The sequence below is a fragment of the Scyliorhinus torazame genome, chromosome 1 (genome assembly GCF_047496885.1).
Source record: "Scyliorhinus torazame isolate Kashiwa2021f chromosome 1, sScyTor2.1, whole genome shotgun sequence".
In the NCBI taxonomy this organism is placed as follows: Eukaryota; Metazoa; Chordata; class Chondrichthyes; order Carcharhiniformes; family Scyliorhinidae; genus Scyliorhinus; species Scyliorhinus torazame.
In genome coordinates this window covers 137,883,995-137,911,382 of record NC_092707.1, presented here as the reverse complement: position 1 = coordinate 137,911,382, position 27,388 = coordinate 137,883,995, and the positions used below count along the sequence as shown (strand labels likewise).

The following is a 27,388-nucleotide window of genomic DNA, read 5'->3' as shown; positions in this document are numbered from 1 at the left end:
GTATGTTTCTTGAGGTTTACCCATGGCAGATCCTAAGTGAGTTGGCATGGAGGGGGTACGGTCAAATGTTATGCGGGGGTATAAGGACTGTAAAAAAACCAATAGAATGTGAGGGTCATAGGGGTTACGGGGACCATGGAATTGGATAGAGGGGCATTGTTGGCATTGCGGGCATGGGGTGCCATGGCAAGTTGGGAGGGGCATGAGATGGTATCAGGAGTATATGATGGGGGAGGGTAGAGGTGGGGGGCTGGGGGCACAGAGACGGGCCCCAAAATTCAAACTGCAGACTGCCATTTTTTAAAATCGGAGAAATGTTCAAAGAAAATTTAAACAAAACAATCTTTTGTTAATGTCCTGATGATTTTTCTCTAGGGTTGCAAACAACATTGTCCTGGAGATTGAACTTCAATTCCTGGAGATTCCAGGCTAATTCTGGAGGGTTGGCAACCCTACTGGCCACTGCCTGCATATGACGCAAGGCCCTGAATACACCGCTGGATATTTGTCAGAGATCTTATGAAATTGGTCATTTCTGACCTTGTATTAAAGCCAGAAACAGGCTTAAGTTTCTCAGCCATGTTCCACTAAAGTTTGTTTACCTGTTTCAAGCTGTCATGAACAAAGGTTTGTGACATCAGAAGACTGATTGTGACACTGTTACGAAGTTAATGTCCCTCTTCATCTTTCCATTTTCAATACAAAGTCTGTTGAGGAAAAACTCTTCAGAGTTTATATGTTCAAGCAGAGAAGGAGAGTCTAGTGGTCACTGATCGGTAAGAACAGCTCGCAGATAGACCAGCCTATCACAAGGGCCCTCGTTACAAAATTTTGCTATCTTGTCTTTTTTAGTTTAGAAAACCTGATTAACTCAGGTGGGAACAATACAAACACATTTCAACATTGTCAAGTATAAAAACCAAGGGTTTAATCTCTGTTTGATCCACTTAATGCATAATTATGAGATATGGCCTAGAAAGTCCCATCTTCTTGTACCAATGGAGTTAACTGATCTCAGTTAGAATGGTCCTCGGGAATGAATGATCCACTGTACCTAGGGAACGGGTAACAAATGTTAGCTGACCAAGATTGACCGCTGTTGGAAAGTGAATGTATAGAGAGGTTCATGAAATTATAGCCTCTATGTTTGACCTGGCCTGATTCAGTCTCAGCAGACTCAGTAAATACCATATGGGCAAAGGGCAATTAAATAGTGTGCAGTTTGAACTGTTGAAATGTATAATATTCTGACTGGACAGACTGGACAGACTGGATGCGTGGATGTTGCTTCAACTTGGCTGAGGGGTCTAGAACAGTCTCAGGATACAGTTTAGGCCATTTAGGACTGAGATGAAAAATTCCTTCACTTATAGTGTGGTAACCCTGTGGAATTCTCTTCCACAGAAAGCTGTGGAAGCCAAATTACTGAGTGTTTTTAAGACAAAGATAGATAGGTTCTTGATGAATAACAGGATCAGGGGTTATGGGGAGAAGGCAGGAGAATGGGGATGAGAAAAATATTAGCCATGATTGAATGGCGGAGCAGACTCGATGGGCCGTGTGGCCTAATTCTGCTCCTCCGTCTTATGGTCTTATATGTTTCAGAAGGAAATAGACTTCTAGACTCTGGAGGGGTCAAGGGGTATGGGGAGAGTATGGGAGTATAGCATTGAGATAGAGGAGCTATCATATTGATCTAAGCTTCTATGTATCAGGAAAAGGGTCCGTGTCCAAGGATGGGATTTATCCCAAATAAAACATCCAGGGTGGGATTCTCTGATCCTGAGGCTAAGTGCCGACGCCGTCGGAAACGCCGTCGCGTTTATCCACGGCCACAACACGGCCTCAGGATCAGCAATTCTGGCCCCTTCCGGGGCCCAGCACGGCACTGGAGTGGTTCACACCGCTCCAGCTGCTGATCCCACAGTGGCTCCCTTCTCCGCGCTGGCCCTGACGCAACATGGCGTAGGGCTAAAGGGGCTGGCGCAGAAGAAAGGAGGCCCCCCAGCCCGAGAGGCCAGCCCGCCAATTGGTGGACCAGTCCATAGCGGAGGCCCCCCCCGGGCTGAGAGAATCACGCCCCCAGTTTTTGGATCAAAGGCATGTTTGTTGAATAATTTTAATGAAAATAATCTGAAACTGTAACACATGCAAAGGGAACTCATAAACATTTGTTTGCATGATTATCAAAAATAATTTGAATCTCACTTCCGGTTGCGGCGATGCCCAGCTAAGCCGCACGTTTCGGCGGCTCCAGCTCGAACGGACCTTCGGGCTCTTTTAAGCGCCCCAACGGGGAATTTTTTCGGGACGAAACCCGGTATGGGGTGAGACAACAGGGAGTCCCCCCCCCCCCCCCCCCCAGCGAAAAAGAAAAATATCGGCGGCGGCGGCCAGATCGCGAAGAATCCTCGAGGACAGGGGCAGAAGGAAAAAGGAGCAAGATGGCGGCGGAGGGAGGCCAGGCGACATGGGGGCCGGACCAAGACGAATTTTTGAGACGGTGTGTGGAGCTGCTTAAGAAGGAGGTGCTGGCCCCGATGCTACAAACAATTGAGGGGCTTAAGGAGACACAGAAGACCCAGGAGATGGAGCTCCGCGTGGTGGAGCAGAAGGTGACGGACAACGAGGACGAGATCCTGGGCCTGGCGGTCAAAATGCGGACGCATGAGGCGCTCCACAAAAAGTGCATTGAAAGGATTGAAGTACTAGAAAACAGATCACAGAGAAAGAACCTTCGGATCCTGGGTCTCCCCGAGGGAGTGAAAGGAGCGGACGGCGGGGCTTACGTGAGCATGATGCTACGCTCGCTAATGGGAGCTGAGGCCCCCTCGGGCCCCTTGGAAGTGGAAGGGGCCCATCGGGTCCCTGCGAGGAGACCAAAGGCGGGAGGACCACCTAGGGCGACGATCGTGCGATTTCATCGCTTCAATGACAGAGAGGTGGTTCTGAGATGGGCCAAAAAGGTACGGAGTAGTAGATGGGAGAATGCGGTGGTATGGGTGTACCAGGTTTGGAGTGCGGAGGTGGCGAGAAGGAGGGCGAGTTTTAATCGAGCCAAGGAGGTGCTACACAAGAAGAAGGTGAAGTTTGGGATGTTGCAGCCGGCGTGACTGTGGGTCACGCACCAGGAGAGGCATCACTACTTCGAAACGGCGGAAGAAGCATGGACCTTCATTAAAAACGAGAAACTGGATCAGAACTGAGGGACTGATGTTGGAGGGGAAATGACACTGTCGATGTATATAGAGATGTAAATTGGGGAGGGGGGGACACTGAAAAATGTGGGCGCCGGTGGGGGGGAAGAAGAGACATAGGCGGGGGATGGGGAATGGGAGTGGGGCGGCAGAGGGAGCTGCGCCACGAGGGGCGGGACGGCTCTAGCGAACACGGGGCTTATTGTTCTTGTTCCTGCGCCAGAAAGATGATGGCGGGAAGATAGGCGCAAGGTAGACGGGAGTTCCCCACACGGGGGGGTCAAGGAGAGAGCGGGAGAAGCCGGGGTCAGTTGAAGTCAGCTGACTTTCGGAAGCAATATGGGGGGAGTAATCATGCTAGATGGGGATCTAGCTGGGGGGGCGGGGGGGATAACTGGGTTGCTGCTGCAGAGATCGAAGAGGAACTGGTAAAAGAAAAGGTGGTCGGGGCGGGAATGCGCCGCCTGGGGAATGGGTGGGTGCGCGGAACCGGGACGTGGGACTGGCCTAGAGAAGGTCATGGCTAGTCGACAGGGGAGGGGGGCAGGCAGCCCCCCAGTTCGGCTGATCACATGGAACGTGAGAGGCCTAAATGGGCCGATTAAAAGGGCCCGAGTGTTCGCGCACTTGAAAGGACTGAGGGCAGACGTGGCCATGCTTCAGGAGACGCACCTGAAGGTGGCGGACCAAGTTAGGTTAAGGAAAGGATGGGTGGGACAGGTGTTCCACTCAGGGCTGGATGCAAAGAACAGAGGGGTGGCCATACTGGTGGGGAAACGGGTGTCATTCGAAGCTAGGAACATTGTAGCAGACAGCGGAGGCAGATATGTGATGGTGAGTGGCAGACTGCAGGGAATGGAGGTCGTGTTGGTTAACGTATATGCCCCGAATTGGGATGATGCGGATTTATGAAGCGGATGCTGGGACGTATCCCGGACCTGGAGGTAGGAAACCTGATAATGGGGGGGGGGACTTCAACACCGTGCTGGACCCAGGGTTAGATAGATCTAGATCTAGGACCGGAAGAAGGCCGGCAGCGACCAAGGTGCTTAGGGGGTTTATGGACCAAATGGGGGGAGTGGATCCGTGGCGATTTGTTAGGCCGATGGCCAAAGAGTTCTCCTTCTTCTCCCATATTCACAAGGTGTACTCCCGGATAGATTTCTTTGTTTTGGGAAGGTCACTGATCTCGAGGGTGGAAGGAACTGAGTACTCAGCCATAGCTGTTTCAGATCATGCCCCACACTGGGTGGACCTGGAACTAGGAGAGGAGAGAGAGCAGCGTTCACTCTGGCGACTGGATGTGGGATTACTGGCGGATGAGGGAGTCTGCGGAAGGGTGCGGGGATGTATCGAAAGGTACCTGGAGGCCAATGACGACGGGGAGGTCTGAGTGGGAGTAGTATGGGAAGCACTAAAGGCAGTGGTCAGAGGAGAGCTGATCTCCATCAGGGCCCACAAGGGGAAAATAGAGGCCAAGGAAAGGGAAAGACTACTGGGGGAGATTTTGAGGGTAGATAAAAAATATGCGGAGGCCCCGGATGAAGGACTATACAGGGAGAGGCGACGACTCCAGACGGAGTTCGACCTGTTGACCACAAGGAGGGCGGTGGCACAGTGGAGGAAGGCACAGGGGATGAGATATGAATATGGGGAACAGGCGAGTCGCTTGTTGGCCCATCAACTGTGAAAGAGGACAGCGGCGAGGGAGATAGGGGGAATTAGGGATGAAATGGGAGCTACGGTGCGGAGAGCAGGGAAGATAAACAAGGTGTTTAAGACCTTTTACGAGAGACTATATAGGTCCCAACCCCCGGAGGGAAAAGAGGAGATGCGGCAGTGTTTGGACCAATTAAGGTTCCCGAGGGTGGAGGAGCAGGAGGTGGAAGGCCTGGGGGCGCCGATTGGGGTGGACGAGTTTACCAAGGGGTGGGGAACATGCAGGCAGGGAAGGCCCCGGGGCCAGATGGGTTCCCGGTGGAATTCTATAGAAAATATGTGGACTTGTTGGCCCCGCTGCTGGTAAGGACCTTTAACGAGGCCAGAGAAGGGGGGTCCCTACCCCCGACAATGTCGGAGGCGACGATATCGCTAATCTTGAAGCGGGATAAAGATCCGCTGCAGTGCGGGTCCCATAGGCCTATCTCACTGCTAAATGTGGACGCCAAGTTGCTAGCAAAGGTGCTGGCAACGAGGATAGAGGATTGTGTCCCGGGGGTGGTGCACGAAGACCAGACAGGGTTCGTAAAGGGGAGACAACTAAATGTCAACGTGCGACGGCTATTAGGGGTGATAATGATACCCCCAGCAGAGGGGGAGGCAGAGATAGTGGCGGCAATGGATGCAGAGAAGGCATTTGATAGGGTGGAGTGGGAGTATCTATGGGAGGTGCTGAGGAGGTTCGGGTTCGGGGACGGGTTTGTCAGCTGGGTTAAACTCCTCTATGGGGCCCCAACGGCAAGTGTGGTCACAGGTCGGCAAAGGTCGGAGTATTTTTGACTACATAGGGGAACAAGACAGGGATGCCCGCTGTCCCCATTACCGTTCGCACTGGCAATTGAACCACTGGCCATAGCGCTGAGAGACTCCAGGAAATGGAGAGGGGTGATTAGAGGGGGAGAGGAACACCGAGTGTCACTCTACGCGGATGACCTACTGCTGTATGTGACGGACCCAGTGGGGAGGGGGGGATGACAGAGGTCATGCAGATATTGAGGGAGTTTGGAGATTTCTCGGGATATAGGCTTAACATGGGAAAGAGTGAGCTTTTTGTGATACACCCTGGGGACCAGAGTAGAGGGATAGATGGCCTACCGTTAAGGAGAGTGGAAAGAAACTTCCGATACCTGGGGATTCAGATAGCCAGGAGCTGGGGAACCTTACACAGATTCAATCTGACACGGCTGGTGGAACAAATGGAAGAGGATTTCAAAAGGTGGGACATGCAGCCGCTGTCACTGGCGGGCAGAGTGCAGGCAATTAAGATGATGGTCCTCCCGAGGTTCCTACTTGTGTTCCAATGTCTCCCTATACTGATCACTAAGGCCGTCTTTAAAAAAATAGATAGGAGCATCACGAGCTTCGTGTGGGCAGGGAAGGCCCCGAGGGTAAGGAGGGGGTTCCTACAACGTAGCAGAGACAGAGGGGGACTGGCGTTGCCGAATTTGGGCGACTACTACTGGGCCGCCAACGTGGCGATGATTCGTAAATGGATGATAGAGGGAGAGGGAGCGGCGTGGAAAAGGTTGGAGATGAAGTCCTGCAAAGGGACGAGTTTAAAAGCGCTGGTGACGGCGCCACTACCGCTCTCCCCAAATAAATTTACCACGAACCCAGTGGTGGCGGCAACATTAAGTATCTGGGGGCAATGGAGGCGACAGAGGGGTGTGCTGGGAGCCTCGGTGTGGTCCCCGATCAGGAACAACCATAGGTTTGCCCCAGGGAGGCTGGACGGAGGATTCCAGAGCTGGCACCGGGCAGGAATCAGGAGAGTGGGAGATTTATTTATAGACGGGACGTTTGCGAGCTTGGGAGCGCTTGAGGAAAAGTATGAGCTGCCCCGGGGATTTTTTTTTAAGATATATGCAGATGAGAGCGTTCACGAAACAACTGGTGAGGGAATTTCCGCTGCTCCCGACACAAGGGATCCAGGACAGGGTGCTTTCGGGGGGGTGGGTCAGGGAGGGCAAAGTGTCAGAGATATACCGGGAGATGAGAGAAGAGGGAGAGGAGCTGGTGGGCGAACTGAAGGGAAAATGGGAAGGAGAGCTCGGGGAGGAGATTGAGGAGGGTTTGTGGGCTGATGCCCTAAGCAGGGTAAATTCCTCTTCCTCGTGCGCCAGGCTTAGCCTGATCCAATTTAAGGTGCTGCATAGAGCACACATAACGGGAGCAAGGTTGAGCAGGTTCTTCGGAGTGGAGGACAAGTGTGGGAGGTGCGGGGGAAGCCCGGCGAACCACACACATATGTTTTGGTTGTGTCCGGCACTGGAGGGGTATTGGAGGGTAGTGACGGGAGTGATCTCGAAGGTGGTGAAGGTCCGGGTCATACCAGCCTGGGGGTTAGCTTTATTTGGAGTTGCGGATGAGCCGGGAGTGCAGGAGGCGAAAGAGGCCGATGTCGTGGCCTTTGCGTCCCTAGTAGCCCGGCGTAGGATTTTACTCATGTGGAAGGAAGCGAAACCCCCCGGACTGGAGGCCTGGATAAACGATATGGCGGGGTTCATAAAACTAGAGCAGATGAAGTTTGCGCTGAGAGGATCGGCTCAAGGGTTCACCAGACGGTGGCAACCGTTCCTCGACTACCTAGCGGAACGTTAGAGGGAAGATAGATGGCCAGCAGCAGCAACCCAGGGGGTGGGGGGGGGGGGGGCGGGGGGGGGGGGGTAAATTGTTTGGGTTTTTGGAGGGGAGAGGGGGCGGGGGGGAGTATTACTTTGTGTTATTTGGTTAGTTTACCATGTTAGTTAAACAATGTTATATTGCAGTTATCATGTTACCTTTATTTTTTGATTTGTAAGGGAAAAAATTGTGTTTGAAAACTTTAATAAAATATATATTTTTTTAAAAAGAGCATTATGGGGTGTGTGTGGGCGCAGAAGACCCCGAGGGTGAGAAGGGTGTTCCTGGAGCGGTGCAGGGATAAGGGGGGGTTGGCGCTGCCTAACCTCTGTGGGTATTATTGGGCCGCCAACATGGCGATGGTGCGTAAGTGGGTGATGGAGGGGGAGAGGGCGGCATGGAAGAGGCTGAAGATGGCGTCCTGTGTGGGCATGAGCGTGGAGGCGCTTTCTCCAACGAGATATACCACGAGCCCGGTGGTGGGGGCTACCCTCAAATTTTGGGGGCAATGGAGACGTCATAGGGGGGAGGTGGGGGCCTCGGTGTGGTCCCCGATTCGGGGGAACCACCGGTTTGTCCCAGGGAGGATGGATGGAGGGTTCCTGAGCTGGCACAGGGTCGGTATTAGAAGGATGGGGGACCTGTTTGTGGACGGGAAGTTCGCGAGCCAGGGTGAGCTGGAGGAGATGTTCGGGCTCCCCCCGGGGAACACCTTCAGATATATGCAGGTAAGGGCGTTTGGTCGGCAGCAGGTGGTGGAGTTCCCACTGCTGCCGCCACGCGGGGTCCAGAACAGGGTACTGTTGGGGGTGTGGATTGGAGAGTGAAGGATCTCGGCAACGTATCAGGTAATGCAGGAGGAGGAGGAGGCCTCGGTGGAGGAGCTAAAGGGTAAGTGGGAGGAGGAGTTGGGTGAGAATATTGACGAGGAGATGTGGGCAGATGCCCTGGGGAGGGTGAACTCTTCCTCCTCTTGCGCGAGGCTCAGCCTCATACAATTTAAGGTGCTGCATAGGGCTCACATGACCGGGGCAAGGATAAGCCGGTTCTTTGGGTGTGAGGACAGGTGTGTTAGGTGCTCAGGGAGCCCAGCAAACCACACCCACATGTTCTGGGCATGCAATATGGCGGGGTTTATTAAGTTGGAGAGGGTGAAATTTGCCTTAAGGGGATCGGTGCAAGGGTTCTGAGGACGGTTAGCATCGTCATCAAACCAGCAGACAAAGGGGGGGCCACTGTCGTACTGAACAGAACGGACTACTGCAAAGAAGTATACCGACAACTGAACAACCAAGAACACTACAGACAGTTACCCGCAGATCCGACCAAGGAACACATCCGCCAACTTAACAGACTGATCAAGACCTTGGATCCAGATCTTCAGAGCACCCTACGTGCTCTCATCCCACGCACTCCCCGCATTGGAGATCTCTACTGCCGCCCAAAAATACATAAGGCCAACACACCAGGCCGCCCTATCGTTTCAGGCAATGGGACCCTGTGTGAGAACCTCTCTGGCTACATCGAGGGCATCTTGAAACCCATCGTACAAGGTACACCCAGCTTCTGTCGCGACACGACGGACTTCCTACAGAAACTCAGCACCCGTGGACCAGTTGAACCAGGAACATTCCTCGTCACAATGGACGTCTCGGCACTCTACACCAGCATCCCCCATGACGACGGCATTGCTGCAACAGCCTCAGTACTCAACACCGACAACTGCCAATCTCCAGACGCAATTCTGCAACTCATCCGCTTCATTCTGGATCACAACGTCTTCACCTTCGACAACAAGTTCTTCATCCAGACGCACGGAACAGCCATGGGGACCAAGTTCGCACCCCAATACGCCAACATCTTCATGCACAAGTTTGAACAGGACCTACTCACCGCACAGGACCTTCAACCGACGTTATACACCAGATACATCAATGACATTTTTTTCCTTTGGACCCACGGCGAAGAATCACTGAAACGACTACACGATGAAATTAATAAGTTCCATCCAACCATCAGACTCACCATGGACTACTCTCCAAAATCAGTTGCATTCTTGGACACACTCGTCTCCATCAAGGACGGTCACCTCAGCACTTCGCTTTACCGCAAACCCACGGATAACCTCATGATGCTCCACTTCTCCAGCTTCCACCCTAAACACATTAAAGAAGCCATCCCCTATGGACAAGCGCTCCGTATACACAGGATCTGCTCAGACGAGGAGGAGCGTAACAGACATCTACAGACATTGAAAGATGCCCTCGTACGAACGGGATATGGCACTCGACTCATCGAGCGACAGTTCCAACACGCCACAGCAAAAAACCGCACCGACCTCCTCAGAAGACAAACATGGGACACAACCGACAGAATACCTTTCGTCGTCCAGTACTTCCCCGGAGCGGAGAAACTATGTCATCTTCTTCACAGCCTTCAACACTTCATTGATGACGATGAACATCTTGCCAAGGTCATCCCCACCCCCCCACTACTTGCCTTCAAACAACCGCGCAACCTCAAACGAACCATTGTTTGCAGCAAACTACCCAGTCTTCAGAACAGTGACCACGACACCACACAACCCTGCCATGGCAATCTCTGCAAGACGTGCCAGATCATCGACATGGATACCACTATTGCACGTGAGAACACAACCCACCAGGTACACGGTACATACTCGTGCGACTCGGCCAATGTTGTCTACCTCATACGCTGCAGGAAAGGATGTCCCGAAGCGTGGTACATTGGCGAGACCATGCAGACACTGCGACAACGAATGAACGGCCATCGCGCAACAATCACCAGGCAGGAATGTTCCCTTCCAGTCGGGGAACACTTCAGCAGTCAAGGGCATTCAGCCTCTGATCTCCGGGTAAGCGTTCTCCAAGGCGGCCTTCAGGACGCGCGACAACGCAGAATCGCCGAGCAGAAACTTATAGCCAAGTTCCGCACACGAGTGCTGCCTCAACCGGGACCTGGGATTCATGTCGCATTACATTCATCCCCCACCATCTGGCCTGCGAAATCCTACCAACTGACCTGGCTTGATACAATTCACACCTCTTTAACCTGGGGTTACCCCATCTCTGGATCTGTAAAGATTTAATCACCTGCTAATGCTCACATTCCAAGCATTGTTTGGCATCTTTGAATCTGTCTATATATATGTTTCTGGAACAGACCTCTTCATTCACCTGAGGAAGGAGCAGCGCTCCGAAAGCTAGTGACATCGAAACAAACCTGTTGGACTTTAATCTGGTGTTGTAAAACTTCTTACTGTGCTCACCCCAGTCCAACGCCGGCATCTCCACATCATGGCTACCATCGACACCGCAAACTGCCGGCTCAAAGTGGAGAGGATCTCCAGGAAGATCGCGCATATAGACACTGACATTAAGTTTCTACAAAGATGCAAGAAAGCAGACAAGATCCCGAAAGGGCTACAGATCACAAACCCACTCAAGTCGACCTACAACACAGACTACGCTGAGAGACTCTGCCGTCGCACCTCTCTCACACTCCTCAACCACCTCGTCCGCCAGCTCTACAGCAGACGACGCAACCTGGAAACCAAGATAGAGGCCATATTCTCAATTTGCGCTCAGGATGCAGCAGACCAGCTGCGGAACACCGCCAAACAGATGAGACAACAATACTATGCCACCTATATGCACACCAAGAACAGAAAGCTTGAGAAACTTGGCATCACCACCGGCAGCAACCAAGCCACCCCCGGTGGTAGACATCAAGAAATGTCTCTTTCAGCTTTTGGGATGGGACAGGAGACATTTCTTGCATGTCTGAAAGCAGGAACTCAAGGGAAGTCTGGTGTGAGGGAAGGTTGGTGTGGGATGCAATGCAAGAGGTCCATGGTTACACCATCAGTAGCAGCTTGCTCATCAGAAGATGAGGATGAGCTGGCTCTATCTGGGATCTGTGTTTCACAGCCGCAAAGTAATGTTCGCTGGGAGTTGGATTTGGTACAGATTAAATAACAAATGTTAAAAAAATTTTAAATAAATATATACCATTTGCAGTATATACCATTGTTATTTGTATATTATTGGCACAGTCCAAATGATTTTTTTCATGTAATGATGCAACAGTATAGTCGTCCACTGGATGCAAGAATGTTTTAACTCACGACACCTGCAAGTTCCACCACCCCCGCCCCAACAGCACTGTGGATCTATCTACACCACATGGACTGTAGGGTTCAAGAAGGCAGCTCACCCCCACCTTTTCAAGAGCAATTAGGGATGGGTGACAATTGCTGACTGAGCTAGAGATGTTCACTTCCCAAGAAAACATTTTTAAAAAATGGACTGAAGTGTGTCACAAAGCCGTATCACAAAACAGGTGAGGATAAAAAATATTTGGAACAGACCTTAATCAGTGTAATGATCTGAATCTTGAGTTGTCCGTCTATCAGGCTAAGTGGCATTATATGGATCATCCTTCTGATTATAATTGATTATGTAATTGTAGTGTGTGGGGTGCCTGTGAGAGTTCATTATGGATGGAGATCTTCCAAAACTGGTGGTCACCATGTGCCAGGATAAAGCTAACAGCATAAAGAGCAATTCAAAAGATCCACATAACAAGGTGGCTGCAATTTATAACAGTCATATTGAAGTTTGCTTGACTACTTAAGTCTATGAGCACACGTGTGGGAGAAACCAATGTGAACGGATTAATTTCACCATACTTCAAGGCGTTTTGCTTATTCTTTTCTCCCATAGAAGAAGTTGACTGCAGTCCTTCCAAACTATGTCAATGATAGCTGAATGATGGGGCTGGAACCATAGACTAGTTACTGGAGGTTGTGATTGTATGCATTTCATTCTGGTTAAACTTGCAAACCGTTTGCAAGGGCGGTACAGTGCACAGCGCCAGGGACCTGGGTTCAATTCCAGCCTTGGCTATCTGTGGAGTTTGCACTTTGTCCCTGTCTCTGTGGGGGTGTTCCGGTTTCCTCCCACAGTCCAAAAATGTGCAGGTTAGGTGGGTCGGCAATGCTAATTTACCCCTCAGTGTCCAAAAGAATAGGTTGGGTTCCGGTGAACGTTTGGGGGTGCGGGCCGAGGTAAGGTGTTCTTTCCAATGTTCAGTGCAGACTCGATTAGCTGAATGGCCTCCTTCTGCACTGTAGCGATTATATTATTCTAGGGTATAGTGATCATAATCTGTATGAGGAAGGTAGGAGGAAGCCAATCTCGTGCTCTATGATGGTAGGATGCAAGAATTTTAGGTTATTAAACCTGCACAGAATTGGCCATCTTGTCAACCTGTACCAAAATTCCCAGGGTAAGCAAGATGTTTATCTCTAGGTAGAGAAGAATACACTCTCCATAGTCAGGCATAGAGCAACTGCGAATGCTTATTTCTTAGTAGTTTGCAAACTTGTGTATCACAATGGATTCACTGTATGCTGTCAAACACAAAACTGACTGTGGTAGTATGCATTAGGGGTCATGTGGGACTGTGAAGCCGTGATGCTATTGGCTGACAGATCCCAGGTCCTGGTTGGCTGTTGATCCCTAGCTCCGCCCTGAAGGCGGAGTATAAGAACCTGGGCTTCTCCCCGCAGCTCCAGTCTGTTGCTGAACTGTGGGGAACAAGTCACGCTTAATAAAGCCTCATCGACGAGGTTTCCGGGTGCGGCGATGACCAGCTGAGTCGCACGTTTCGGCAGCTCCCGGTGGAACGGACTTTTGGGCTCTTAATAAGAGCCCCAACGGCAATTTTAACGGCTAAAAGCACTGTGCGGTAAACCAGAAGGGAATCCCCCCTGGATACGGATGGAAAAAGGAGAGGAAAGTGGCCGAATTGCGGTGGATCCTTTAGAGCAGCGGCAAGGAAGGCAAGCAAAAACCAAGATGGCGTCGGAAGGTGGCAGTTTAATATGGGGCCCTGAACAACACGAGTTTTTGAAACGCTGCGTGGAAGAGCTTAAAAAGGAGATGAAGAAGGAGCTGTTGGCCCCGATATTACAGGCAATCGAAGGGCTAAAGGAGGAGCAAAAGACCCAGGAGCGGGAGCTTCGGGTCGTGAAGGCAAAGGCTGCCGAGAATGAGGACGACATACAGGGCCTGGTGGTGAAGACGGAGATGCACGAGGCACACCATAAACGATGTGTGGAAAGGCTGGAGGCGCTGGAGAACAACGCGAGGAGGAAAACCTAAGGATTCTTGGTCTTCCTGAAGTGCGGAGGGAGCGAACGTCGGGGCATATGTGAGCACGATGCTGCACTCGTTAATGGGAGCGGAGGCCCCGGCGGGTCCGCTGGAGGTGGAGGGAGCATACCGAGTGATGGCGCGAGGACCGAGAGCAGGAGAAATTCCCAGAGCCATAGTGGTGAGATTCCTCCGTTTTAAGGATAGAGAGATGGTCCTTAGATGGGCAAAGAAAACTCGGAGCAGTAAGTGGGAGAACGCGGTGATCCGCGTATACCAAGACTGGAGTGCGGAGGTGGCGAGAAGGAGGGTGAGCTTTAATCGGGCCAAGGCGGTGCTTCACAAAAAGAAGATAAAATTCGGAATGCTGCAGCCGGCAAGACTGTGGGTCACATATCAAGGGAGGCACCACTACTTTGAGACGGCGGATGAGGCGTGGACTTTTATCATGGAAGAAAAATTGGAATGAGCGGGTTATTAAAAAAAGAACGTTTGAAACAAAGTGGTGGGGTGAGTATGGGGGGCGAAGAGGGGGGTAAAATGGGGGAAAGAGGAGTTTTATGTTATTAATCCTGCGATGTGGTAACTTTTCTCTCTTCCACAGGAGGTGGTGAGGGGAGGAAAGGAGGTGGAAGAGATGGGGCGTTGGCCATTGGGGGCGGGGCCAAGGGGGAAGCGCGGGCTCGGTTCCCGCGCTATGATAATCATGGCGGGAATAGGGAAGCAGGAAGGAGGGGGCGTCGCACGGTGCGAGCCGAGGTCACGGGGGGAAGCCGAGGTTGGCCAGAGTTTGCTGACTTCTGGGAGCAACATGGAGGGTGTAACTACGCTAGTGGGGGATCTAGCGGGGGGGGTGGGAGGGGGGAATTATTGGGCTGCTGCTGCTGGGGAGAGGGGGGAGCTGGTATGGGGTGGGATGGGCGGGGGGGCACCGCCTGGGGGGGACACAGCTGCGTGGGAACCGGGTGAGGAGCTGGAAAAAGGGGATGGCTAATCGACAAGGGGGGGGGGGGGGGTAAAAAGCCCCCAACCCGGCTGATCACGTGGAACGTGAGAGGGCTGAACGGGCCGATAAAGAGGGCACGGGTACTCGCACACCTTAAGAAACTTAAGGCAGACGTGGTTATGTTACAGGAAACGCACTTGAAACTGATAGACCAGGTGAGACTACGCAAAGGTTGGGTGGGGCAGGTGTTCCATTCAGGGCTAGATGCGAAAAACAGGGGGGTGGCTAAATTAGTGGGGAAGCGGGTAATGTTTGAGGCAAAGACTATAATGGCGGATAGCGGGGGCAGATACGTGATGGTGAGTGGCAAACTACAGGGGGAGATGGTGGTTTTGGTAAACGTATATGCCCCGAACTGGGATGATGCCAATTTTATGAGGCGTATGCTAGGACGCATCCCGGACCTAGAGGTGGGAAAGTTGGTAATGGGGGGAGATTTCAATATGGTGTTGGAACCAGGGCTGGACAGGTCGAGGTCCAGGACTGGAAGGAGGCCGGCAGCAGCCAAGGTGCTTAAAGATTTTATGGAGCAGATGGGAGGAGTAGACCCGTGGAGATTTAGCAGACCTAGGAGTAAGGAGTTTTCGTTTTTCTCCTATGTCCACAAAGTCTATTCGCGAATAGACTTTTTTGTTTTGGGAAGGGCGTTGATCCCGAAGGTGAGGGGAACGGAGTATACGGCTATAGCCATTTCGGATCACGCTCCACATTGGGTGGACTTGGAGATAGGGGAGGAAACAGAAGGGCGCCCACCCTGGAGAATGGACATGGGACTAATGGCAGATGAGGGGGTGTGTCTAAGGGTGAGGGGGTGCATTGAAAAATACTTGGAACTCAATGATAATGGGGAGGTCCAGGTGGGAGTGGTCTGGGAGGCGTTGAAGGCAGTGGTTAGAGGGGAGCTGATATCAATAAGGGCACATAAAGGAAAGCAGGAGAGTAGGGAACGGGAGCAGTTGCTGCAAGAACTTCTGAGGGTGGACAGGCAATATGCGGAGGCACCGGAGGAGGGACTGTACAGGGAAAGGCAAAGGCTACACGTAGAATTTGACTTGCTGACAACGGGTACTGCAGAGGCACAGTGGAGGAAGGCACAGGGTGTCCAGTACGAAAATGGGGAGAAGGCGAGCAGGTTGCTGGCCCACCAATTGAGGAAAAGGGGAGCAGCGAGGGAAATAGGGGGAGTGAGGGATGAGGAAGGAGAGATGGAGCGGGGAGCGGAGAGAGTGAATGGAGTGTTCAAGGCATTTTATAAAAAATTATACGAAGCTCAACCCCCGGATGGGAGGGAGAGAATGATGGGCTTTATGGACCGGCTGGAATTTCCCAAGGTGGAGGAGCAGGAAAGGGTGGGACTGGGAGCACAGATTGAAATAGAGGAAGTAGTGAAAGGAATTAGGAGCATGCAGGTGGGGAAGGATCCGGGACCGGATGGATTCCCAGTTGAATTTTACAGGAAATATGTGGACTTGCTCGCCCCGCTACTGATGAGGACCTTTAATGAGGCAAAGGAAAGGGGACAGCTGCCCCCGACTATGTCTGAGGCAATGATATCGCTTCTCCTAAAGAAGGAAAAGGACCCGCTGCAATGCGGGTCCTATAGACCTATTTCCCTCCTAAATGTAGACGCTAAGATTCTGGCCAAGGTAATGGCAATGGGGATAGAGGATTGTGTCCCGAGGGTGGTCCATGAGGACCAAACTGGGTTTGTGAAGGGGAGACAGCTGAATACGAATATACGGAGGCTGCTAGGGGTAATGATGATGCCCCCACCAGAGGGGGAAGCGGAGATAGTGGTGGTGATGGATGCCGAGAAAGCATTTGATAGAGTGGAGTGGGATTATTTGTGGGAGGTGCTGAGGAGATTTGGTTTTGGAGATGAGTATGTTGGATGGGTGCAGCTGTTGTATAGGGCCCCAGTGGCGAGTGTGGTCACGAATGGACGGGGATCTGCATACTTTCGGCTCCATAGAGGGACAAGGCAGGGATGCCCTCTGTCCCCATTACTGTTTGCACTGGCGATTGAGCCCCTGGCAATAGCATTGAGGGGTTCCAAGAAGTGGAGGGGAGTACTTAGAGGAGGAGAAGAACACCGGGTATCTCTGTATGCGGATGATTTGTTGTTATATGTAGCGGACCCGGCGGAGGGGATGCCAGAGATAATGCGGACACTTCGGGAGTTTGGAGAATTCTCAGGATCATAACTGAACATGGGGAAAAGTGAGTTGTTTGTGGTGCATCCAGGGGAGCAGAGCAGAGAAATAGAGGACTTTCCGCTGAGGAAGGTAACAAGGGACTTTCGTTACTTGGGGATCCAGATAGCCAAGAATTGGGGTACATTGCATAGGTTAAATTTAACACGATTGGTGGAACAAATGGAGGAGGACTTCAAGAGATGGGACATGGTATCCCTGTCACTGGCAGGGAGGGTGCAGGCGGTTAAAATGGTAGTCCTCCCGAGATTCCTCTTTGTGTTTCAGTGCCTCCCGGTGGTGATCACGAAGGCTTTTTTCAAAAGGATCGAAAAGAGTATCATGAGTTTTGTGTGGGCCGGGAAGACCCCGAGAGTGAGGAAGGGATTCTTACAGCGTAGTAGGGATAGGGGGGGGCGGGCTGGCACTACCGAGCCTAAGTGAGTACTACTGGGCCGCCAATATCTCAATGGTGAGTAAGTGGATGGGAGAAGAGGACGGAGCGGCATGGAAGAGATTGGAGAGGGCGTCCTGTAGGGGGACTAGCCTACAAGCTATGGTGACGGCCCCATTGCCGTTCTCACCGAAGAAATACACCACAAGCCCGGTGGTGGTGGCAACTTTGAAAATTTGGGGACAGTGGAGACGGCATAGGGGAAAGACGGGAGCCTTGGTGGGGTCCCCGATAAGAAATAACCATAGGTTTGCCCCGGGGAGAATGGATGGGGGATTAGGAATATGGCAAAGAGCAGGAGTAACGCAACTGAAAGATCTGTTTGTAGATGGGAAGTTCGCAAGTCTGGGAGCGCTGACCGAGAAATATGGGTTGCCCCAAGGGAATGCATTCCGGTATATGCAACTGAGGGCTTTTGCGAGGCAGCAGGTGAGGGAATTCCCGCAGCTCCCGACGCATGAGGTGCAGGACAGAGTAATCTCAAAGACATGGGTGGGGGACGGTAAGGTGTCAGATATATATATAGGGAAATGAGGGACGAGGGGGAGATTATGGTAGATGAGCTGAAAGGGAAATGGGAAGAAGAGCTGGGGGAGGAGATTGAGGAGGGGCTGTGGGCGGATGCCCTAAGTAGGGTAAACTCATCGTCCTCGTGTGCCAGGCTAAGCCTGATTCAATTTAAGGTGTTACATAGGGCGCATATGACTGGAGCACGGCTCAGTAAATTTTTTTGGGTAGAGGATAGGTGTGCGAGATGCCCAGCGAATCACACCCACATGTTCTGGTCATGTCCGGCACTACAGGGGTTCTGGGTGGGGGTGACAAAGGTGCTTTCGAAAGTAGTGGGGGTCCAGGTCGAACCAAGCTGGGGGTTGGCTATATTTGGGGTTGCACAAGAGCCGGGAGTGCAGGAGGCGAGAGAGGCCGATGTTTTGGCCTTTGCGTCCCTAGTAGCCCGGCGCAGGATACTGTTGATGTGGAAGGAAGCCAAGCCCCCGGGGGTGGAGACCTGGATAAATGACATGGCAGGGTTTACAAAGCTGGAACGGATTAAGTTCATCCTAAGGGGATCGGCTCAAGGGTTCAGCAGGCGGTGGCAACCGTTCGTCGAATACCTCACAGAAAGATAGAGGGAATGGAAAAGAAGAAGGCAGCAGCAGCAGCCAGAAGGAATTTCAGGGTTATTAATATATATGTATAATATGTATAGGTCGTTGCTATAAATAATTGTATATTGGACTGTTAAATCATATTTTTGGAGAGTGTTTATGAGACAAGGCAGTTGCCATTTAGTTTTAGTTTTAGTTTTTGTTGTATATTATTTATTCTTTGTTTATAAAACAGGTCATTGTTATTTATACTGTTATTATTGTGTAAAGGATACACAATGTACTGTGATGGTTGACCAAAAATGTTCAATAAAATATTTTAAAAAAAAATAAAGCCTCATCGACTTCATCTCTATTCGTCTCTCTCGTAAGTCATTGTGCGCTACAATTTATTAAGCGTGCTTAAAGGACTATGGAGCTCAGGATCGCCCCGGAATGCCTGCGGATCAACCCCCACGCAGTGAACGCGGCAGCAGTTTTTAAACACTGGCAGGCTTGTTTCGAAGGCTACCTCTGAACGGCCCCCGGCCGGATCACAGAAGACCAGAAACTACAGGTCCTGCACGCAAGGGTAAGCACGGAAATTTACCCTCTCATAGAAGATGCAGAGGATTTCCCGACGGCGCTCGCAGCACTAAAGAGCGTCTACGTTCGTCCAGTGAACCAGGTCTACGCACGCTACCAACTCGCAACGAGACGGCAAAGTCCCGGAGAATCGCTAGAAGAGTTCTACGCCGCGCTGCTAATTTTGGGATGGGGCTGCGGCTGCCCGCCGGTAAACGCGACGGAACACACGGACATGTTAATTCGCGATGCGTTTGTGGCAGGTATGAACTCTCCCCAAATCCGCCAAAGACTTTTAGAAAAAGAGTCGCTAGGACTCTCAGAGGCACGGGCCATCGCAGCTTCCCTAGATGTGGCCTCGCAAAACGCCCGCGCCTACAGCCCCGACCGCGCGGCAGCCCCTTGGGCTCAGTGGACCCCTGTCGCGACAAACCCCCCCCCTCCCTCACAGGCTTGCGCGGTTAAGACGCCAGACCATCCTGGGGGGGCCCGCTGCTATTCCTGCAGGCAGGTGAAACACCCCCGTCAGCGCTGCCCGGCCCGCGCAGCGACTTGCAAGAGCTGCGGGAAAAAGGGCTATTTCGCGGCTGTGTGCCAGTGCCGGGGGGTCGCCGCTGTCCCCGGAGAAGAGTCCAGCGCATCCCAAACGCTCCCCAACCCCCCCAGCGCCCCATGTGCGACCCGCGGGCGCCATTTTGGGTCCCGGCCACCACGAGGGGAGGATGGGCGCCGCCATCTTGTGACCCCCAGCCATGTGCGATGCATGGGGGCGGCCATTTTGTCCACCCCCGACCACGTGCGATCCGTGGGGGCGGCCATCTTGTCCACCCCCGGCTGCGTGCGATTCATGGATGCCGCCATCTTGGATGACAACAAAGGACCCCAGCATCGACGGCTTCACGGGGTCCGAAGAAGACGCTGAGACACTACGACCACATCTGGCCTCGGTGACGCTGGATCAAGCACGGCCCCGGACGCTCCAGACGACGACAACAACGGTGCTGATCAACGGACACGAGACACTGATCGACTCCGGGAGCACCAAAAGCTTCATCCACCCAGACACGGTAAGACGCTGTTTTTTGACCATCCGTCCCAGTACGCAAAAGATTTCCCTAGCTGCAGGATCCCACTCCGTAGAGATCAAAGGGTTCTGCATCGCGAACCTAACGGTGCAAGGGAGGGAGTTTAAAAACTCCAGGCTCCTCGTCCTTCCCCAACTCTGCGCACCCACATTACTGGGATTAGATTTCCAGTGCAACCTGCAGAGCCTAACGTTTCAATTCGGCGGCCCAATACCCCCACTCACTATCTGCGGCCTCGCAACCCTCAAAGTTGAACCGCCATCCTTGTTTGCAAACCTCACCCCGGATTGCAAACCCGTCGCCACTAGGAGCAGACGGTACAGCGCCCAGCACCTGACATTTATCCGGTCCGAAGTCCAGCGGTTGCTGAAGGAAGGCATAATCCAGGCCAGCAATAGTCCCTGGAGAGCACAGGTGGTAGTAGTAAAGACCGGGGAGAAGCAAAGGATGGTCATAGACTATAGCCAGACCATCAACAGGTACACACAGCTAGATGCGTACCCTCTCCCCCGCATATCCGACATGGTAAATCGGATTGCCCAATATAAGGTCTTCTCCACCGTGGACCTCAAGTCCGCCTATCACCAGCTCCCCATCCGCCCAAGTGACCGCAAGTACACAGCCTTCGAGGCAGATGGGCGACTATACCACTTCCTAAGGGTCCCATTTGGCGTCACAAACGGGGTCTCGGTCTTCCAACGGGAGATGGACCGAATGGTTGATCAACACGGGTTACAGGCCACGTTCCCGTATCTCGACAACGTAACCATCTGCGGCCACGATCAGCAGGACCACGACGCCAACCTCCAAAAATTCCTCCAGACCGCAAACGCCTTGAACCTCACATACAACGAGGACAAGTGCGTGTTTAGCACAAACCGGCTGGCCATCCTGGGATACGTAGTGCGCAATGGGATAATAGGCCCCGACCCCGAACGCATGCGCCCCCTTATGGAATTTCCCCTTCCCCACTTCTCCAAAGCCCTGAAACGATGCCTGGGGTTTTTTTCATATTACGCCCAGTGGGTCCCCCAGTATGCAGACAAGGCCCGCCCACTAATACAGACTACTACCTTCCCCCTGTCGACAGAGGCTCGCCAGGCCTTCAGCCGCATCAAAGCGGATATCGCAAAGGCCACGATGCGCACCATCGACGAGTCCCTCCCCTTCCAGGTCGAGAGCGACGCCTCCGATGTAGCTCTAGCGGCCACCCTTAACCAAGCGGGCAGACCCGTGGCCTTCTTCTCCCGAACCCTCCACGCCTCAGAAATCCGCCACTCCTCAGTGGAAAAGGAAGCCCAAGCCATAGTGGAAGCTGTGCGACATTGGAGGCATTACCTGGCCGGCAGGAGATTCACTCTCCTCACTGACCAACGGTCGGTAGCTTTCATGTTCGATAATGCACAGCGGGGCAAAATTAAAAATGACAAGATCTTAAGGTGGAGGATCGAGCTCTCCACCTTCAACTACGCGATCTTGTACCGTCCCGGAAAGCTGAACGAGCCGTCCGATGCCCTATCCCGCGGCACATGTGCCAACGCACAAATAGACCGTCTCCAAACCCTCCACGAGGACCTCTGCCACCCGGGGGTCACTCGGTTCTACCATTTTATAAAGTCCCGCAACCTCCCCTACTCTGTGGAGGAGGTCCGTACAGTCACCAGGAACTGCCACATCTGCGCTGAGTGCAAACCGCATTTTTTCAGGCCAGATAGAGCGCACCTGATCAAGGCTTCCCGCCCCTTTGAATGCCTCAGTCTGGATTTCAAAGGGCCCCTCCCCTCCACCGATCGAAACACATACTTCCTGAACGTGGTGGACGAGTACTCCCGTTTCCCTTTCGCCATCCCCTGCCCCGACATGACAGCGTCCACAGTTATTAAAGCCCTTAGCACTATATTCACACTGTTCGGTTGCCCCGCATATATCCATAGCGACAGGGGTCCTCCTTCATGAGTGACGAGCTGCGCCAGTTCCTGCTCAGCAAGGGCATAGCCTCGAGCAGGACGACCAGCTACAACCCCCGGGGGAACGGGCAAGTAGAGAGGGAGAACGGCACGGTCTGGAAGACCGTCCTACTGGCCCTACGGTCCAGGGATCTCCCAGTTTCACGGTGGCAGGAGGTCCTCCCGGACGCTCTCCACTCCATCCGGTCGCTGCTGTGTACCACCACTAACCAAACGCCTCATGAGCGCCTCCTCGTCTTCCCCAGGAAGTCCTCCTCTGGAACGTCGCTGCCGACCTGGCCCCAGGACCCATCCTGCTCCGGAAACATGTGCGGGCGCACAAGTCGGACCCGTTGGTCGAGAGGGTTCATCTCCTCCACGCGAACCCGCAGTACGCCTACGTGGCGTACCCCGACGGCCGACAGGACACGGTCTCCCTGCGAGGCCTGGCGCCCGCCGGCAACACGCACACCCCCCCGACACCGATCACCCCCTCCCTGCCACCGGCGCACCCCGCGACCGCCCCCTTCCCGGGAGGATCGGTCCTCCTCCCATGTCCGACCAGGAGTGAAACAGAAGCAGACACCGAAAAGCTCCCGGAGACGACAACGCAGGAACAAGCACCTGCACCACCACCGGGGCTGAGGCGATCAACAAGGAAGACCAGACCGCCCGCTCGACTTGTGGCATCGGTGTAACACAAGAATGTTGTGGACTTTAACGAGAATGTTCTTTTTCCTCTTACGAATATTGTAAATAGTTCACAAACCCTGTACATAGCCCAATGTAGGGCAAAGTGTAGAGCATTGAAAGGACATGCCAAAAATTCTCTCCTCCCAGGACCAGCCTTGTAAACCCCTACCACCATGCGAAGCACCACCCCGCCGGGTTCATTTTTAACAAGGGGTGAATGTGGTAGTATGCATTAGGGGTCATGTGGGACTGTGAAGCCGTGATGCTATTGGCTGACAGATCCCGGGTCCTGGTTGGCTGTTGATCCCTAGCTCCGCCCTGAAGGCGGAGTATAAGAACCTGGGCTTCTCCCCGCAGCTCCAGTCTGTTGCTGAACTGCGGGGAACAAGTCACGCTTAATAAAGCCTCATCGACTTCATCTCTATTCGTCTCTCTCGTAAGTCATTGTGCGCTACACTGACAAAAGAAAAAGTGAGTTTTAAATGGTGCTTTGTGTTATTTACTTTACTCCTGCGTAGAAATATCTCCACCATTATTATTCCCCCACCTGTCCTGACATCCGGTAGGGTGGAGGGGGGGGGTGCTGTTATTCTGGACAATTGTCCTCTGGTACTTTGCCCAAGTGGCGATTCTTCCTGTAGGAGCCTTTGTTGTGACTCGCAGCACCTTTCCTGATGTGTGTCGATCGCATCTACTCCCCGTGTCCATACCTGCTTTGCCTGGTTGATAATCAGAAGTTATCACCCTCTCCAATGCCAAGTCCAAACGTAGAATTATGCAACAGAGGAGGAGGTTGTTTGGCCCATCGTGACGGTTCTGTAGCAGACGTCCCCTATGCCCAAATGGGAAAAACCGAGTCATCAGCGATGGGGACTTGAGCCAGGGACTTTTCTGTGCATTCACCTCCTTTTGACACGTAACATGACACATTTAATAATGAACTGAGCTGCAATATTCCAGGCTCTGAAAATTTTCAAGCATGTTTTTTGTCTCCCCTCTTCTGTTAAAGGAGTTCAAAACATCAAGAGTTGGGATGGAGATGATTCCAGAAGACTTTCACCTGTGGTTGACCAGTAAACCTGCACCAACACAATCCACACTATTTGGTCAGATTGTGCTCGATGTAATTCTATTCCTCTGCCTTGCTGTATTCAGTGTCCATGTGATCAATTTTGTAATTAAACGTTTGTTCCGTCACCCCTCAAAGGTAAGTGTTTACAGTTCTCCTGGACTATAGCCTTACTTGAAATATTACAGCTTAATCAATAAAACAATTTTAATTTTGTAGGAAAGGAGACAAAGATCATGGAATTCTATGATGAAGAAATATAGCCTCGCTTCAGTGCAGAAGGAGGCCATTCGGCCTATCGAGTCTGCACCAACCCTCCGAAAGTGCACCCTACCTGGGACCAACTCCCCACCCTATCCCCATATCCGCAACTAACCTCTGGACACTCGGAGGGTAATTTAGCATGGTCAATTCACCTAACCTGCATATCTTTCGACTGTGGGAGGAAACCGGAGCACCCAGAGCAAACCCACACAGTCTCCCAAGGCCAGAATCGAACCAGGATCCCTGGCTCTGAGAGACAGCAGTGCCAACCATTGTACCACCATGCTGCCCAGAGTTCTTTTCTGGTGAAGAGTTAGAGGACTCAGAAATGTTAACTGTTTCTCTCCTGATAGATGCTGGCAGACCTGCTGAGTTTTTCCAGCAGCCTCTGTTCTTGTTTCCGATTCCAGTATCCACAATATTTTGCTGATCATGGTACTCTACGCTTGCTGTAAATTGCACAGTGACTTCAGATGGTTATACCTGTTTGACAATGTTGTATAGATATGTACCTTTGAGTAGTTCTGTTGACTATTCCTGCATTACCATGTGTTATTCTCTGGTTTAAAGGAAAGGCTCGACCCAGTTACCTTTCAAAAAAGTATCTATATACTATATGACTATAACAAGCTGACAACTTTCTTATTATTTACATTTGTGTGAGGGAAAAAAAACAGGTTTACTTCATTGACATAACCATCAACTAGCTGGTGAGTTCTGTTTTTCTACGGCCTGTATTCTCTGCAGTGTAGAAGACTGAAAGGTGATCTGGTGCAATACACAAGGTTCTGAAAAGGATTGACAGGGTGGATGGACCCTGAGAAGTTGTTCTCCCCTGGCTGGGAATCTAGAACACCAGAGTGGTAGGGCACAGACTCTGCCTTAAGGGGGCCGGTCATTTAGGATGGAGAGGAGGTGATGTATATTCGTTCAAAGGTTAGTGAATCCATGGAATTCTGCATCCTTGAGGGTTGCGGATGCTCCATGATTAGGTACGTTCAAGACAGAGATCAACCGATTTTTGATCTCTTAGAGAATCGAACAATATGAGGAATGGGTGAGAAAATGGAGTTGAGGTAGAAGATTGGACATGATTGTGTTGAATGTTGGAACAAGCTTGATGGGCTGAATGGTCCACCCCTGTTCCCACTTCTTATGTTTTTATTAATACATTATGCTTTACAGCATCACATTTAAACAAATACAAAAACATCATAATGCGGATGATGGAAATAAGAACAGAATATGCCGGAACTGCTTCTAAGATCTGCAAGTATCAGTAGAGAGAAAGAAACAGAGCTAATATTTAAGTTTTTTTTTTAAATTTAGAAGTAATGGTGACGCTAACATAGCTAAAGAATAGGGCAGCACATAAGTGGATTGAACACACTAAATTGCCTCTTAATTGGAAAAATTGAATTGGGTACTCCAAATTTTTTTTTTTTTAAACATAGCCGAAGAATTGGATGGGGGCAAAAAGTAGCTGCGTTTACTGGTCCCAGTTTAAAATTAACCTGCTGAAAACAGACAAGTGTGAATGAGGGTGAGGATCTGGTGGTGCTATCACCCCTCCCCCCCCCCCCAACCATTGCCACCCCTCGCCCAAATACCCTTAGCAGCCAACGACCACCAACAGTCCTCCAACCATCCCCCCTTAACAACCCCCCCAACCACCATCACCCTCCCCCCACAACAAATTGGTTGAATTGAGGCCCACATGCGATGTTGGTCCTTTTGCATAAACCAGTAAGCTGTTGGTCCTGAATGTGATGATATACATAAAGAGTCATGTATATAGTGATATACAAGACCTCCAACTAGCAGGTGGCAGTCGAGAACAGCCACATGATACTTACCTCACGGAGTTGGTAGAGGGTTTTCGTAGTGGATAGTCACAATTTGTAGTAGCTCGTAGTTAATTTATTATAGTTAGTAGTTTTAGATAATATTCTTATGGTTATCTTACCCACGCACAATGAAACTTTTAACTAGTCTAGAACTAGATATTCTTTAGTGCATTTATTCCAACCGGCCAAGCACCAGAACGTAACACTGAAGGTACTGCACCTCAGCAGGAGTCTGTGCCTTTAGGAGTGAAGTGGAGAGCAAGTAATAAAATGATGAAAGATCTTTCTCAAAAAATGTTTTTAAAAATAAATTTAGAGTACCCAATTATTTTATTTTCCAATTAAGGAGCAATTTAGCATGGCCAATCCACCTAAACTGCACATCTTTGTGTTGTGGGGGTAAGACCCACACAGACATGGGAAGAGTGTGCAAACTCCACACGGACAGTGACCCGGGGCCGGGAGCGAACCTGGGCCCTCAGCGCAGTAGGCAGCAGTGCTAGCCACTGAGCCACCATGCCACCTATTCTCAAAAACATTTTCTCAAAAAATGTTACAGCAACCTTAAGTATCAAATGTCAAAAAAAGTAGCAACATATTTATAAAGCACTTTAAACAATCCAAGATGCGTCACAGAAACATATCATATGACACCGAGCCACATAAGGAGACATTAGGTCAGATGACTAAAATCCCAGTTTAAGAGGTAGATTTTGAGGAATGTCTTAAAGAAGGAAAGCAAAGTAGACAGAGGCAGTGGGGTTCAGGGAGTGAATTCCATAGCTTACGGCCCAGGCAGCTGAAGGCACAGCCACCAACGATGGAGGGAATAAAATTAACTATGCTCAAGATGCCAGAATTAGAGAAGCAAAGAAATAGCACAGAATAAGTAAAAACAACTTTGAATATACCTTGTTTCTGAAAACATCTACACAATATCAAATACAAGAGACAGGATTTATATATATTCTTTTAAAGGAGTTTGCCCTTTGGCATGTTGGTTTGCACTGACTGTTCTACTTCCTCCAACTCAGGAAAAACATTACAAGCTCAATCCTCTAACACCTGACGAAACAAGAAGATTGCACTATGGAATCACCATCCAGAAGGTTATACTGAAAAAGATGCAGCTGGTTGAGTTAAAGATAGCCTTATTAAAAGCCATTCTCAGCTCCCTGAAGAAAAAAAGGAAAGTGAAGCATATTCACAACAGAAACACCTGTTCATGTTCCGTTTGCAACAATGCCAGTACTGGTACAGCTGGCACAGACGTTAGTCTGACTGGATCAGACAGATGAAACACTGCAAAGAAATGTACGACTAAATATTACAAAAAAGCTGAAAATATCTACCAATGACTAAAATAATTTACTCTAATCGCAATACATCTGAATTGTGTTTGTTGACATAAGTATTTAAGTCGAAGGGAGTCTGAGTTCTTA

The 27,388-nt window shown here is 51.2% G+C and overlaps 1 long non-coding RNA gene across 1 annotated transcript; it reads left to right on the top strand.

Moving 5' to 3' along the window:
• The first annotated feature begins 705 nt into the window (after nt 1–705).
• On the top strand, nt 706–27,329 carry LOC140429720 (uncharacterized). Its single transcript, XR_011949177.1, has 3 exons — nt 706–776; nt 23,776–23,973; nt 26,981–27,329. It is a non-coding gene; the product is annotated as an uncharacterized lncRNA (long non-coding RNA).
• The last annotated feature ends 59 nt before the right edge of the window (nt 27,330–27,388 follow it).